Source organism: Petaurus breviceps, unplaced genomic scaffold (genome assembly GCF_028583685.1).
Source record: "Petaurus breviceps papuanus isolate PSGF00001 unplaced genomic scaffold, PetGlider_PUasm1.0 38, whole genome shotgun sequence".
NCBI classification, from domain to species: Eukaryota; Metazoa; Chordata; class Mammalia; order Diprotodontia; family Petauridae; genus Petaurus; species Petaurus breviceps.
In genome coordinates, this window is record NW_027186304.1 from 16053930 (window position 1) to 16066359 (window position 12430).

The 12430-nt window shown below is 37.4% G+C and overlaps 1 pseudogene; it reads left to right on the top strand.

Moving 5' to 3' along the window:
* The first annotated feature begins 572 nt into the window (after nt 1–572).
* Nucleotides 573–1172, top strand: LOC138169924 (small ribosomal subunit protein uS7-like; annotated as a pseudogene).
* The last annotated feature ends 11258 nt before the right edge of the window (nt 1173–12430 follow it).

Below are 12430 nucleotides of genomic sequence, written 5' to 3' on the forward strand. Positions count from 1 at the left end.
AGTTTTGATGACTGCTGCTTTATAATACAGCTTAAAATCTGGTATGGCTAGACCACCTTCCCTCCCATTTCTTTTCATTAATTCCCTTGATATTCTACACCCTTTTGTTCTTCCGGATGAATTCTGTTACTATTTTTTTCTAGCATTTTATAAAATAATGTTTTTGTAGATTGTTTGGTATGGTACTAAATAGGTAAATTAATTTATGTAATAATGTCATTTGTATTATATTAGCTCAACCTAGCCATGAGCAACTGTTTTTATTTATTTATTTATTTAGATCTGGCTTTATCTGTGTGAAAAACTGTTTTATAATTGTGTTCATATAGTTCCTGAGTTTGCTTTGGCAGGCAGATTCCTAAACATTTTATAATGTCTGCAATAACTTTAAGTGGAATTTCTCTTTCTATTTCTTGCGTTGGACTTCTTTGTAATATATAGGAATGGCCTCTCTTTCATGTTCAGCCGCCTGAGAGAGGCACTTGGAGCGAACACAGCAGCCGTGACTCTGAGCCCCCGCATCCAGAGTGCAGAGACTGACCCCCTTCCTGCCCGCAGAGGCTACCGAGGAGAAGCGACATGACAGAGTGGGAGACAGAGGCCCCGGCAGTGGCTAAGACCCACTACATCAATCTATTTGGCAAGTGGAGCACGGAGGACACCTCCCTGCAGGACTACATCACCGTGAAGGAAAAGTAAGCGAAGTACCTGCAGAAAGCACTGGGCAGTATGCCACCTAGCTCTGCCTCAAGGAGTAGTGCCCCATGGTGGACTGCCTCACCAACTCCACAATGATGCACGGCTGCAACAATGTCCAGAAGCTCATGACCGTGGGTATCTTCAAGCACGCCTTCGAGATTATCCATCTGCTGACAGGGGAGAACCTGCTGCAGGTTCTCATGAATGCCATCAACAGTGGTAACCGTGAGGACTCCACCAGAATGGGGTGGGCAGGGATTGTGAGGCGCCAGGCAATGGACGTGTCCCCACTGCAGCAGGTCAACTAGGCCATCTGGCTCCTCTGCACGTGGGCCAAAGAGGCGGTCTTCTGCAATATCAAGACTATCGCCAAGTGTCTGGCAGATGAGCTTATCAATGCTGCCAAGGGTTCCTCGAACTCATACAGCATCAAGAAGGACTAGCTGGAACATCTGGTCAAGTCCAACTGCTGATCCCAGTGGCCTGTCGATAACAAATTCTCCCTGTGCCTGTCTTTTTTTTCTTTTTTTTTTTCATATATATATATATATATATATATATATATATTTGAATATTTGATTTTAAAAGTTTCAATTCCAGATTCATTCCCTTCCCCCCCCTCCCTGCCACCCATCCCCACTGGAGGGACAAGCAGTTCAGTATAGGTTGTACATGTTTGGCTAATGCAAAACAATAACATAGTAGATGTATTGTAAAAGACTGACTATTTTTCCCCTCCCTCCTATCCCACCTCCCACTTGTTTATTCTCTACTTTGATCCTGTCCCTTTTCAAAAGTGGGTGCTTCTAACTTCCCTCCCCCCTAGCCTGCCCTCCCTTCCATCATGCCCCCTCACATCCCCTTCCCCCCTATTCTCCTGGAGGGTGAGATCCCCTATTTAGTGTGTATTTCCCTCCCCTCTCAAGCCAGATTCAATAGGAATAAGGTTGACCTATTCCCTTTTGCCTTCCTATTCTTCCCCTCCATTGTAACCATTTTCCCTTGCCTCTTCTGTATGAGATAGTTTGCCCCACTCTGTCTCTTCCCATCTCCTCTCATTATATTCCTCTCACCTCTTAATTTCACCTTTTAAGTATCATCCCTTCCTGTTAAATTGGTCCCGTGCCATCTATCTATGTATACCTGTAAACGTACATACACACATTCACATATGTATTCATATGCCCGCATACCCTCATATAAAGACATTTATATATATTTCTAATCCCTTCAACTACTGAGAAAAGTTTCATAGGTTACAACTATTGTTTTTCCATGTAGGAATGTTAATAGTTCAACTTTGGCCAGGTGGCTCAGTGAGCAAGAGCACCCGCTACAGTGCCAGGATGAGCCGGATCAAATCCGGGCCCAGAAACTCAGCCCTACACCCAGAAACAACAACTGGCCATGCAACCCCAAACAAGCCACTCAACCCCGATTGTTTCAAAAAAAAATAGTTCAACTTTGATAAGTTCCTTATCATTTCTTTCCCCAGTTTACCTTCTCATGCTTCTCTTGCTTCTTGTATCTGAATGTCAAATTTTCTATTCAACTCTGGTTTTTTCAGCAACAATGCTTGAAAGTCCTGTATTCCACTGAATGACCATATTTTCCCCTGAAACATGATACTCAGTTTTGCTGGGTAGGTGACTCCTGGTTTTAATCCCTGCTACCTTGACCTCCGGAATATCACATTCCAGGCCCTTCGATCCCTCAGTGTAGAAGCTGCCAGATCCTGGGTTATCCTGATTGTGTTTCCACAATATTCAAATTGTTTCTTCCTGGCTACTTGTAATATTCTCTCCTTAATCTGGGAATTCCGGAACCTGACTATAATATTCCTAGGAGTTTTCTTTTTGGGATTTTTTTCAGGAGGTGATCGGTGGATTCTTTCAACCTTTATTTTGCCCTCTGGTTCTAAAACATCAGGGCAGTTTTCTTTGAGAACTTCCTGGAGGATGCTTTCCAGGCTCTTACTTTGGTCATGGCTCTCAGGCAGTCCAATAATTTTTTAAATTATCTCTCCTGGATCTATTTTCCAGGTCAGTGGTTTTTCCCATGAGATATTTCACATTGCCTTCTTTTCTTTCATTTGTTTGGATCTGTTTAACAGCATCTTGATTTCTCATAAAGTCATTAGCTTCTATTTGCTCCAATCTAATTCTGAAGCAATGATTCTCCTCAGTGAGCTTTTGAGATTCTTTTTTCATCTGGCAAATTCGACTTTTTAAGGCATTCTTCTCCTCATTGCCTTTTTGAGCCTCCTTTGCCATTTGAGTCAGTCTGTTTTTTAAGGTATTATTTTCTTCAGTCAGGCTGTTGACTCTCATTTCATAATTTTCTTGCATTGTTCTCATTTCTCTTCCCAATTTTTCCTCCACTTCTCTTATCTGCTTCTTAAGGTCCTCTATGGCCTGTAACCAGATTGTATTTTCCTTTGAAGCTTTTGATGCAGGAGTTCTGACTTCACTGTTTTCCTCCTGTTCCATGACTTGCTCCTTCTTATCCCCAAAATAGGAGTGTAAATTTGGAATCCTCTGTCTGCTTTGTTTCCTTTGCCTGCTCATTTTGCCACTCAATGATTTGACTTTTGGGCTTTTTGCCACAGTAGGACTCTGACACCAGACAGGGGAGTTTTCTTCCCAAACGCTGGGGTTTTCTCAGCTGCTGGAGGTATTAGATGGGTGCCCTCTCTGAGGTCTCCACAAGCTCTGGCAAGCTGGACACACACCCCAGGACCTCTACCCTAGAATGCAATCCAGATCCAAGCAGGTTAAAGCAAGAGCGATGACCCCTCAGACTGGTGCTTGGTCCCCCTACACTCTGCAGGCCGGGAGCTGAAGCTGCCAAGTGGCACTGGCTGGCTGTGGTGGCATCTCAGCGGTTTCTTGCTCCAGGAGTAAAAGCCACGCACTTCCACTTCCTGGGTCCCAAAGTCCAGACTGCACTGGCCTCTCACCTTGTCCTTTGCATCTATGTATTGATAAATCTGGAAATGGCCACAGCTGCTGCTGATCTGGAGTCCCTCTGGCTGGCAGCTGGTCAGGCCCACCCTGGGGCTAAAGCCTAGGCGTGGGGCTGGGCTCAGCTCCCAGAGCACTGCGCTGGCTGATTCCTGCCGGCCTGCAGGGCTGTACTCAGCGGGAGGTTAGCTTCTCTGTGTCATTTTGTGGGTTCTGCAGCTCCAAAGTTTGTTTAGAGTCCCCTTTTTACATGGATTGGGGAGGGTGTGTGGAAGCCGGAGCCGCAGGAAGGTCTTGCTTCTACTCTGTCATCTTGGCTCTGCCCTGAGCTTTCTTCTGTCTTTTTTTTTCTTAAAAAAAAAAATATATAGGGATGCCTAGGATTTATATGGGTTTATTTTTTATCCTACAACTCTGCTAAATTTATTTATTTTAAGTATTTTTTACTTGATTTTCTAGTACTAAATATATCATCATATCATCTACAAAGAGTGCTAGCTTTGCCTAGTCTAATTCCTTCAATTTATTTTTCTTCTCTTATTGCTCTAGCTAACATTTCTAGTATCAAATTGAATAAGAGGGGTAATAGTGGATATCTTTGTTTCATCACCAATCTTATTGGAAATGCTTCTAGCTTATCCCCATTACATATAATACTTGATGGTTTTTGAAAGATGCTGCCTCTTACTTTAAGAAAGACTATATTGATTCCTATATTTTCTAGTAATTAGGAATGGGTGTTGCATTTTGTCAAAAGTTTTTTTTTCTACATCTATTGAGAAAATCATGTGGTTTCTATTACTTTTTTGTTAATATGATCGATTATACTAATAGCTTGCCTAATATGGAACCAACCTTACATTCCTCAAATAAATCCTACCTGATCAAAATGTATTATTATTATTGTGATAAGTTGTAGTTTTTGGATAACATTTTATTTAAAATTTTGGCATCTATATTCATGAGGGAATTTGGTTTATAATTTTCTTTTTCTGTTTTGGCTCCTACTGATTTAGGTATCAATACCATATTTGTGTCATCAAAAGAATTTGGTAGGCAATTCAGTCATTCAATCAGTTACAGATCCATTTAAATATACTGTTAGTCTGCCCATATCTCTGAATCTTGCATGGAAAGCTATTAGGAAAGGAATTATAAACATCTGGCAGAAATGTAGTTATATTGTCCATGATTTTCCCTAATTTTGTGTGATTTAATCTTGAGGAACAAACTCTAACACTTCTTGGCTACTAACTCTCCAGCCTATGTTTCTTTCTCTACATCTTGGAGATGCCTGCATTTATGTAACTTCTGCTTCTAAATGGTATGTTCCTTTTTTGAACTTCATTTGGAGGATGGCAACCCTGCTTACCTTTGCTTACGTGCTTATGTGGACAAGTGTTCCATCTTTCTTATTCCTTTCCCCTCCATCTCCTTTTTTCAGTTCTCTTTTGTTTATTTTCTTTGCTCCTTTAAACATAATATCTTTGAAAGAAGAAACTGTTATAATTTTGCTTGTCAAATACGCAAGAATTTATTAAGCACCCACTTTGTGACAGATACTACAAAGAAATACAAAATATACAATGGCAACAAACCAGTCCTTATTGTTTAGGAGCTCACAATCTAAATATAGGTTTTATTTGTATTCTCGTCACTTTGCAGAGTGCCTAACAATAGGAATGGTTTAGTAAATGTTTTTTCTGATATCTCTTATCTCTGATATAACCAATACCAATGATCCTCTATTGCAATAGTATCATATGCCCCCATAGAAATTACTGCCTTGGCAAAACATAATCATCCAAACAAACCAAAAGCTTTTTAAGGAAATCAGCTAATGCCACTAGTCAATTCTGCCCAGAAACATAAGCCAAACTTTATACTGAGGTTTCTGACACATCAGAAGTCAACATTAAAACTAGCAGATGCATACATTCTCTCTAGAACCCAAGAGGAAAATAGGTTTGGGCAAATGCAAGGAATATCATGATATGCAGAAGTGGTAGAAGCATCTTGTAGCTGTGCCCATTTTCCTTTGTGTCAAAAGACTGAGGATCCTTTGTGATTGGAATCAAGAAAAAATGGTAACAAGGTGCCCATACAATGCCAATTGTCTCAACATGAGGAAAGATTGTAAAGGACTTCCCTGGAATTGCTGGGCTATGATGTACCCACCCACCTACAGGCAGAGCCTTGACCAATAAATAGATGCCAGTGATATAGTACCTCTCCCCATAGCTGTCATTATTCATTTCCTCAGCTGCTTTCTCAGGGGGCCTTGCACAGACCTCACACTTAGAAGAACCCTAAATTCCCTCCCAGGATTGCTACACTTGACATGCCAAGTGAATCAGAAGGCCAAGGACTCAGGAAGCAGAAAGAGGAGAGAAGGCTAGTGGGTGGGAACACAATACAGAATACTGTGGGTGAATTCTTTCATTATTTAAAAAGAACTTTTATTGATACCTTTTCATATCACAGGCATTTCTTTAAAAAAACAAACAGCAAAAAAGTCCTCTCAGAGTTGAACTCTTACTTTTAACAAAGAAAAACATTTAAGCAAAAACATCTGCTCCAATAAATGTGCCTGACAAAGCAAACAATATTTTGCCCTTGTACTCCTTTGCCTCTATGTCAAGATAATGATTCGTTTTTTAGTTCTCAAAGACCATAATTTTGTTCCAATTGTTCATATTTCAGGTTCCTTTTCATTTGCATTGTTGTTGGCAGCTTTATTTTTCAATAACTTGTTTGATCAAATTGACCTGAATGGAATGAACAATGTCAAAGATACAGTTTCAAATCACTTGGTTTTCCTCCTTATAAATGTCAGTGATGATTTTATCTAGAAGTAAGTGTAGCTAAAATAACTGCTGTGTGCATACTCATGAGGCTTGCCCTTTGATTTTAGTTATAGTTACTTTTCTGGTACTCAGTTATTTTGCAAGCCTACATAATGGCCTATATTTTATTCTAGTATAATAACAGAATTTGTCCCACTTTTGATATTAGAATTTAAAAAAAAACCTCTTGTCTGCAGACATAAATCGACATATAACTTTGCTTACATCTATTCTAGTATTTCGGTGACAAAATGCCCAGAATGAAAAATAAAAATTTATGTTTAAATATTTGTCTTTTTTTAAAATTTAGATTACTATATGGAAGGGTCTCTTTTCAGATATATTTTCTGAGTACATAGGTACTGGCTTTTAGATGAAAAGTTTAACAAGAGAAATATTTTGGGGAAAGGCTTATAAAATAATTTTCAATTGAGCTTAGAAACTCAAGGCATTTTTTCAGAATCATATTTAAGTAAATCTTGGTTAATCACTTTTAAATGTAGAAAAAGTCACATATTTTCTAGAAAACATCACAATGTTTATATAATAATTTAATATTATTTAATTTAATAATAAATTAATATTTAATAATAAATAAAAATAATATAAAATTTAATAATAAATTATTACATTTTTAAATGGATAAGACACACAGCCTTGGGACTTTTTGTTCTTAATGGAAAGAAAAAAAAACCTTCAAATATTCTTACCAATAAGAAGAAGGAAATTTTCAAACAGTGATATTTTTTTTTAAGCAATTGGGGTTAAGTAACTTGCTCAAGGTTACACGGCCAGTTATTTCTGGGTGTGGTGCTGAGTGTCTGAGCCCGGGAGTCGATCTCCAGGTCGTCCCAACACTGGAACCGGTGCTCTTACTCACTGAGCCACCTGGCCGCCCCTCAAACAGTGATTTTGAATTTTACTGGGATATACTGTTAACAAATAATTTTTAAACATCTCAATGATGAGAAAAAAGGTGAAATAATAGAAAAAATTGTCAATTTTTTAAAATATAAGACTTAAAGGGGATAATACCAAACTATGAACTTCTATGGGAAAAAAAAACTTAAAACATTTTTAAAGTGTTAATTAAATAATTTTGCTCTTTCAAGCATATTATTAGCTCCTATTTATCTATGAAAAAACAAACTCTTTTTCCTACGTTCATACCTGACTCATACCTACCTAACCTGTCATATTTTTCACTCATACATTGCTCCAACTCTATATTTCAATATTATTCATGGTTTCTCAAATACATTTTGTTTTCTCATAGCCATACATTCTTCCTCCATGCTTCAAAACCCAATTTAAGTTACCATAATTTCTTTCCTACTTTAAAAAAAAAATGATTCCAGTTTGAAGTAACTTCTTATGCTTCTGGAATACCAATGTGCCACACATGTGGCACATTATTCCCTGCTTCATTTTTTGTTCAATGTCTTGTCCTCCTTGATTAATTTTGTAAGACCTTTTTCATTGGATGCATCTTTGTAACCTCATCAACAGGTAACGTTACTTGACCCATAGTATTCAATGGATTATATACCTTTTTTCATATACATGACCTCTTAAAAACCAAGACGTGTATGGAATTTAAATGTTAGATGAAATTACCATAATTATACGCATTTGTTCATCCATTCATTCAAAATTATTGGAATATAAAATACAAGAAAAACCTATGCATAATACAAAGTTGATTTATAAGTTGTAGTCTTGCCCAGATGAGAAAATGCAAATACAGATGACCTTTGCTCTCATGGGCTTATAAGGAAGTTGTGTCACAAACTTTTATTTTTAAACATGAACCAAACACATAAATACAATAAAACATCTAAAAGTGTGACAAATAATACAATGAATAAAATAAAGAGAATATTTCTGACTAAAATCACTAGACTACCAACTGTGAAGATGTGGGATTTGCATTCAGCATTGGAATGTGGAGAAGGTTTTAAAAGTTAGATAATTATAATGGCAAGTAAAGTAGTGCTTTGCTGCTCCTTTCAGCTATTGAAGTGCCTTTGAGACTTGCCTTTGATTGTATCAAACTTCTTTGTTGGAAACAGGATACATTGTGTTGCCCTTATTAGCTCAAAGGGAGTTTGGAGACCTCCTCTTCCCTCAATAGGCTAAAGGGAATATGAAGACCTTCCCTGCCTTTAATAGGCCCAATATCATCACATGAAGCCCACAGTAGGAGGAGTTTGCCTGAAGAACAGAACATGAAGGGTGGAATAGGAAGGAGCAGAGCAGAGAAAAGCTCAAGCAGAATCAAGAGGGAGAATGCTTGTGTTCTTAACACTCTGTTCATCTGTGTTACTTTCTGGAAATTGAGAGAGAGAATTCTTCTGATTTCCATGCTCTGTTGATTTGTGTTACTTTCTGTAAACTGAGAGAGAGAACATTTGTGATATCAGCTGTCTGTAGTACTCTGTCTGTTGTTCTGTCAGACAAAGGTACGCTGTGTGTTTTTCTTAGACAGAAGTCCTGAAATAGGACTTTACTGCTGTTACAGAAGTCCTGGGACTTTACTCTTTATGTGTGTTTGATTTCTCAGACAGAAACCTTTTCTATTGATTTCTGTTACTTTGTTAGACAAACAGTAAATTGACATGATAGTGCCAGCAATGTGTGTTGTAGCCTTGTGAAGCTTAATATGCATAAATATTGTTGTGGCCCTGTTAAGCTTCCTCTTCTTAGAAACAGAACCTTCAAAGAGCTTGGAGTGCAGCAGTCCCTGTAACCTGAGGTATGAAATAGGAATGGAGAGGTGCCTACATGTGAGTTCAGGCAAGACTTGTGTGAATACAGGCAAGAGCTGGAAGAGCTGCCTACCTGTGAATCCTGACAAGAGTTGGGTGATCTAGGCAAGAGCTGGGAGCACTCAGTGCATGGAAGAGGATGGAGAAGGGGGGGGGAAGTCATCCTCCAGTTAAGATTAAAGAAGACTGTACTTGGGAACTCTGTACTGACTGATGACATTGTGATTTTTCTGTTGGTAGTGTTTGTGCCTTATGTTACCCCTTAAGGATGATTGGCTTAAGAATAATTGGAAATCAGCCTGAAGTCAAGATGAAAGAAGACTTTACTTGGCCACTCTGTGATTAAGGAGATTGTAACTTAGCAGATGATATGTTTTGTTTGATTCTGTGGTCACCTTATTGATAAGTTGTCATGCTATATTGTTGTCAATGTTTTACTTTAGTTTTTTGAATGTTATGCTTTCATTTATTGCTGAATAAAGAGTTCATTATACTATGCTATTAGATCCTTAAAGTTATAGCCAGATGACGTGCTCAGAAGAGCTGCTTGTGATTGACTTTATAACAATGGATGGTACAAACACAACTGGGTCAAGTAGGAAAGATGCCTGTCCAGAGCATGGCAAATGAACCAGTTTGTATATAGACGTGAGTTTGTTTTGGGAAGTAATGATACATAATAAACAACGTAATTTCTGGTGGAGCCTAGGGAACTTTAGTTGCTGGACTAAAGAGAACAAACTTGGTTTTGTGCATAATGGGAAACTATTAAGGATTTTTCAGATGGTTAGGGGAAATATATTTGCTACTAGAAGGAATTCAGAACTCAAGAGTTGGAAGGGAGCCCAGCAACTATAGATCACGTAAAAATTACATGACTATTTTCTAACTCCAATTCAGTATCATTTTGCACTTCACCACAAGATATCCTAAAGAGCTGCCTGAGATACTACATAGTTGAATGACTCTCCAACGATACAACTGCCAGTAACTGGCATTGACAAGAATTGAACACAAGCCTTCATCACTTGAAGCTAATATTCTCTTCATTTCACCAGGGATTCCACTGGAATTATATTGCAGTGGAAAGATCAATGGATTTGGAGTCTAATAATATTAATTTAGATCCCAACTGTGTTATTTATTTGTGTGATGTAGCTTAAAGCCTCTTTGTTTTTTCCTCAAAAAATTATCAAAATATAGGAAGAGGTAGATTTTAAAAGAAGAAATCTAAGATATGGGCAACCATTTAAGAAACTGTTCCAAATCACTAACAATTAAGAGAAATGTAAATTGAAACAACTTTGATGTTTTATCTCACACTTCAGATAAGTGAGGGAGTAGCTATAGAAAAAAAAGATACAATAGTGTGCTAGTAGATCTGTTAATGGATCCAGTCATTCCTGAAAACAATTTGCAACTACTCTTCAAAGATCACTTAGCAATACAACTACTACCCATAGACTGAAAAATGATTAAGGAGGAAAAAATGGTCTATATGTACTGAAATTATTTATAGAATGACTTATTTTAGTAAGAAAAGAATCACAGGAAAATAAAGGGTTGCCTATCATTTGGGGGATAAGTAATTACATATAAATGTAATGAAATATTATTATTACATGAAAGAGATGAAATGGACATTTTGGGGGACAACTGATAAATTCTATATGAATTGATGAAACATAAAATGAGAACCAGTAGAACTTCAATACAACATTATAAAGAAAAACAGTGTAGAAAGATTTAAAAACTCTGATCCACTACATGACAAGTCCTGAGGTCTAAAGATGAAACATACCACCTACCTTCTGTAGAATATTGGTAAACTTAAAATGTAGAAAAGCACTTTTTTTTGGAATGATCTAATTAAGAAATTTCCTTTTTCCTCATTTAGAAATGAGAGATTTGAAATTGATGACCTCCAAACACCCCTTATAATTCCATATGTCACGTGATTTTTCAAAAGCTCATGTAGCTATACAGTATCAAAAAAGGAGGTGAATTTAATGATTTTAGGTCAAACATTCTAATATACAAAACAATAAGTTTTGGAGAATAATAAAGATTGTAGATTTGTCTTATATATAATTATTCCCTACAATATGTTTTCAGAAAAAGAAATAAAATGTGCCCCAAATTTATTGATAAATAGATAAATTGTTTCATTCCATATTTCAGACTTCAATATATCTTCACATTTTAGAATATATGTGTGTGTGTGTGCTTGTCTGTGAATGTATGTGTACATATGGTTGGTTGCTGTCCTTCATTCTCAAAAAGACTAAAATGACATCACTATGCTAAAGTCAAATTACTCTTGTGTTTCATTGTGGCCAATCAGACCAATATGTGCTTGGAATGCTCTGCCACAGGAGTTTGGGCACCAATAATCCATGTGAACTCTTGGACAGAATCTCTAAATTTGTGAATGTCACTTTATTTTTTTGTAGCTACTTTAATTCCACTTTGCTCCTAGAGCATATTACAGTCTCTGATAAGGACAAATCATGTTGAGAAGTGATTTTAAGTTTCCCATTTGCCAGTATCTCCCATGTCACACAATAAATCCCAACATTATTAATAAAGACATTGATAGCATAATTGTATTGTTTCTTCTATTCACTATGTGAACATTTGCTGTTTGTGTTCTCCATAAAATAGACTTTTTGGCAAGGTCATATTTTGTATCCAAACAATGTGATGAGTGCATTGGAGCTGTGCACTCTGCAGCAGAGTTTGAATGCTTGGAAGTTATGTGTGTATGTGCATATGTAAATGTATATTTATGTGTACATGTATGTGTATGTGTGTAATAGTAATGAAATTTGAAGATCCCTTTTATTGTCAAGCTAATAGGTACTTAGCACCTAGTTTCAAATTCAGGCTTTTTAAAGAAACAAGAGGTATGGACCCCTGTTAATGACATAACAAAAAGGGCTGAACAGGAATGAGCTAATATAAAGAAAAGCCCCATATAGGAAAGTCAGAATTTCTTGGGTCAAGCAACGTAGAGGCAGAACAACTACTACTGGATAGAGACAGAGAGAGAGACAGACAGACAGACAGACAGAGACAGAGAGAGAGACAGAGAAAGACAGAGAGACAGAGACAGAGAGAGACAGAGAAAGAGAGAAATAGAGACAGACAGAGA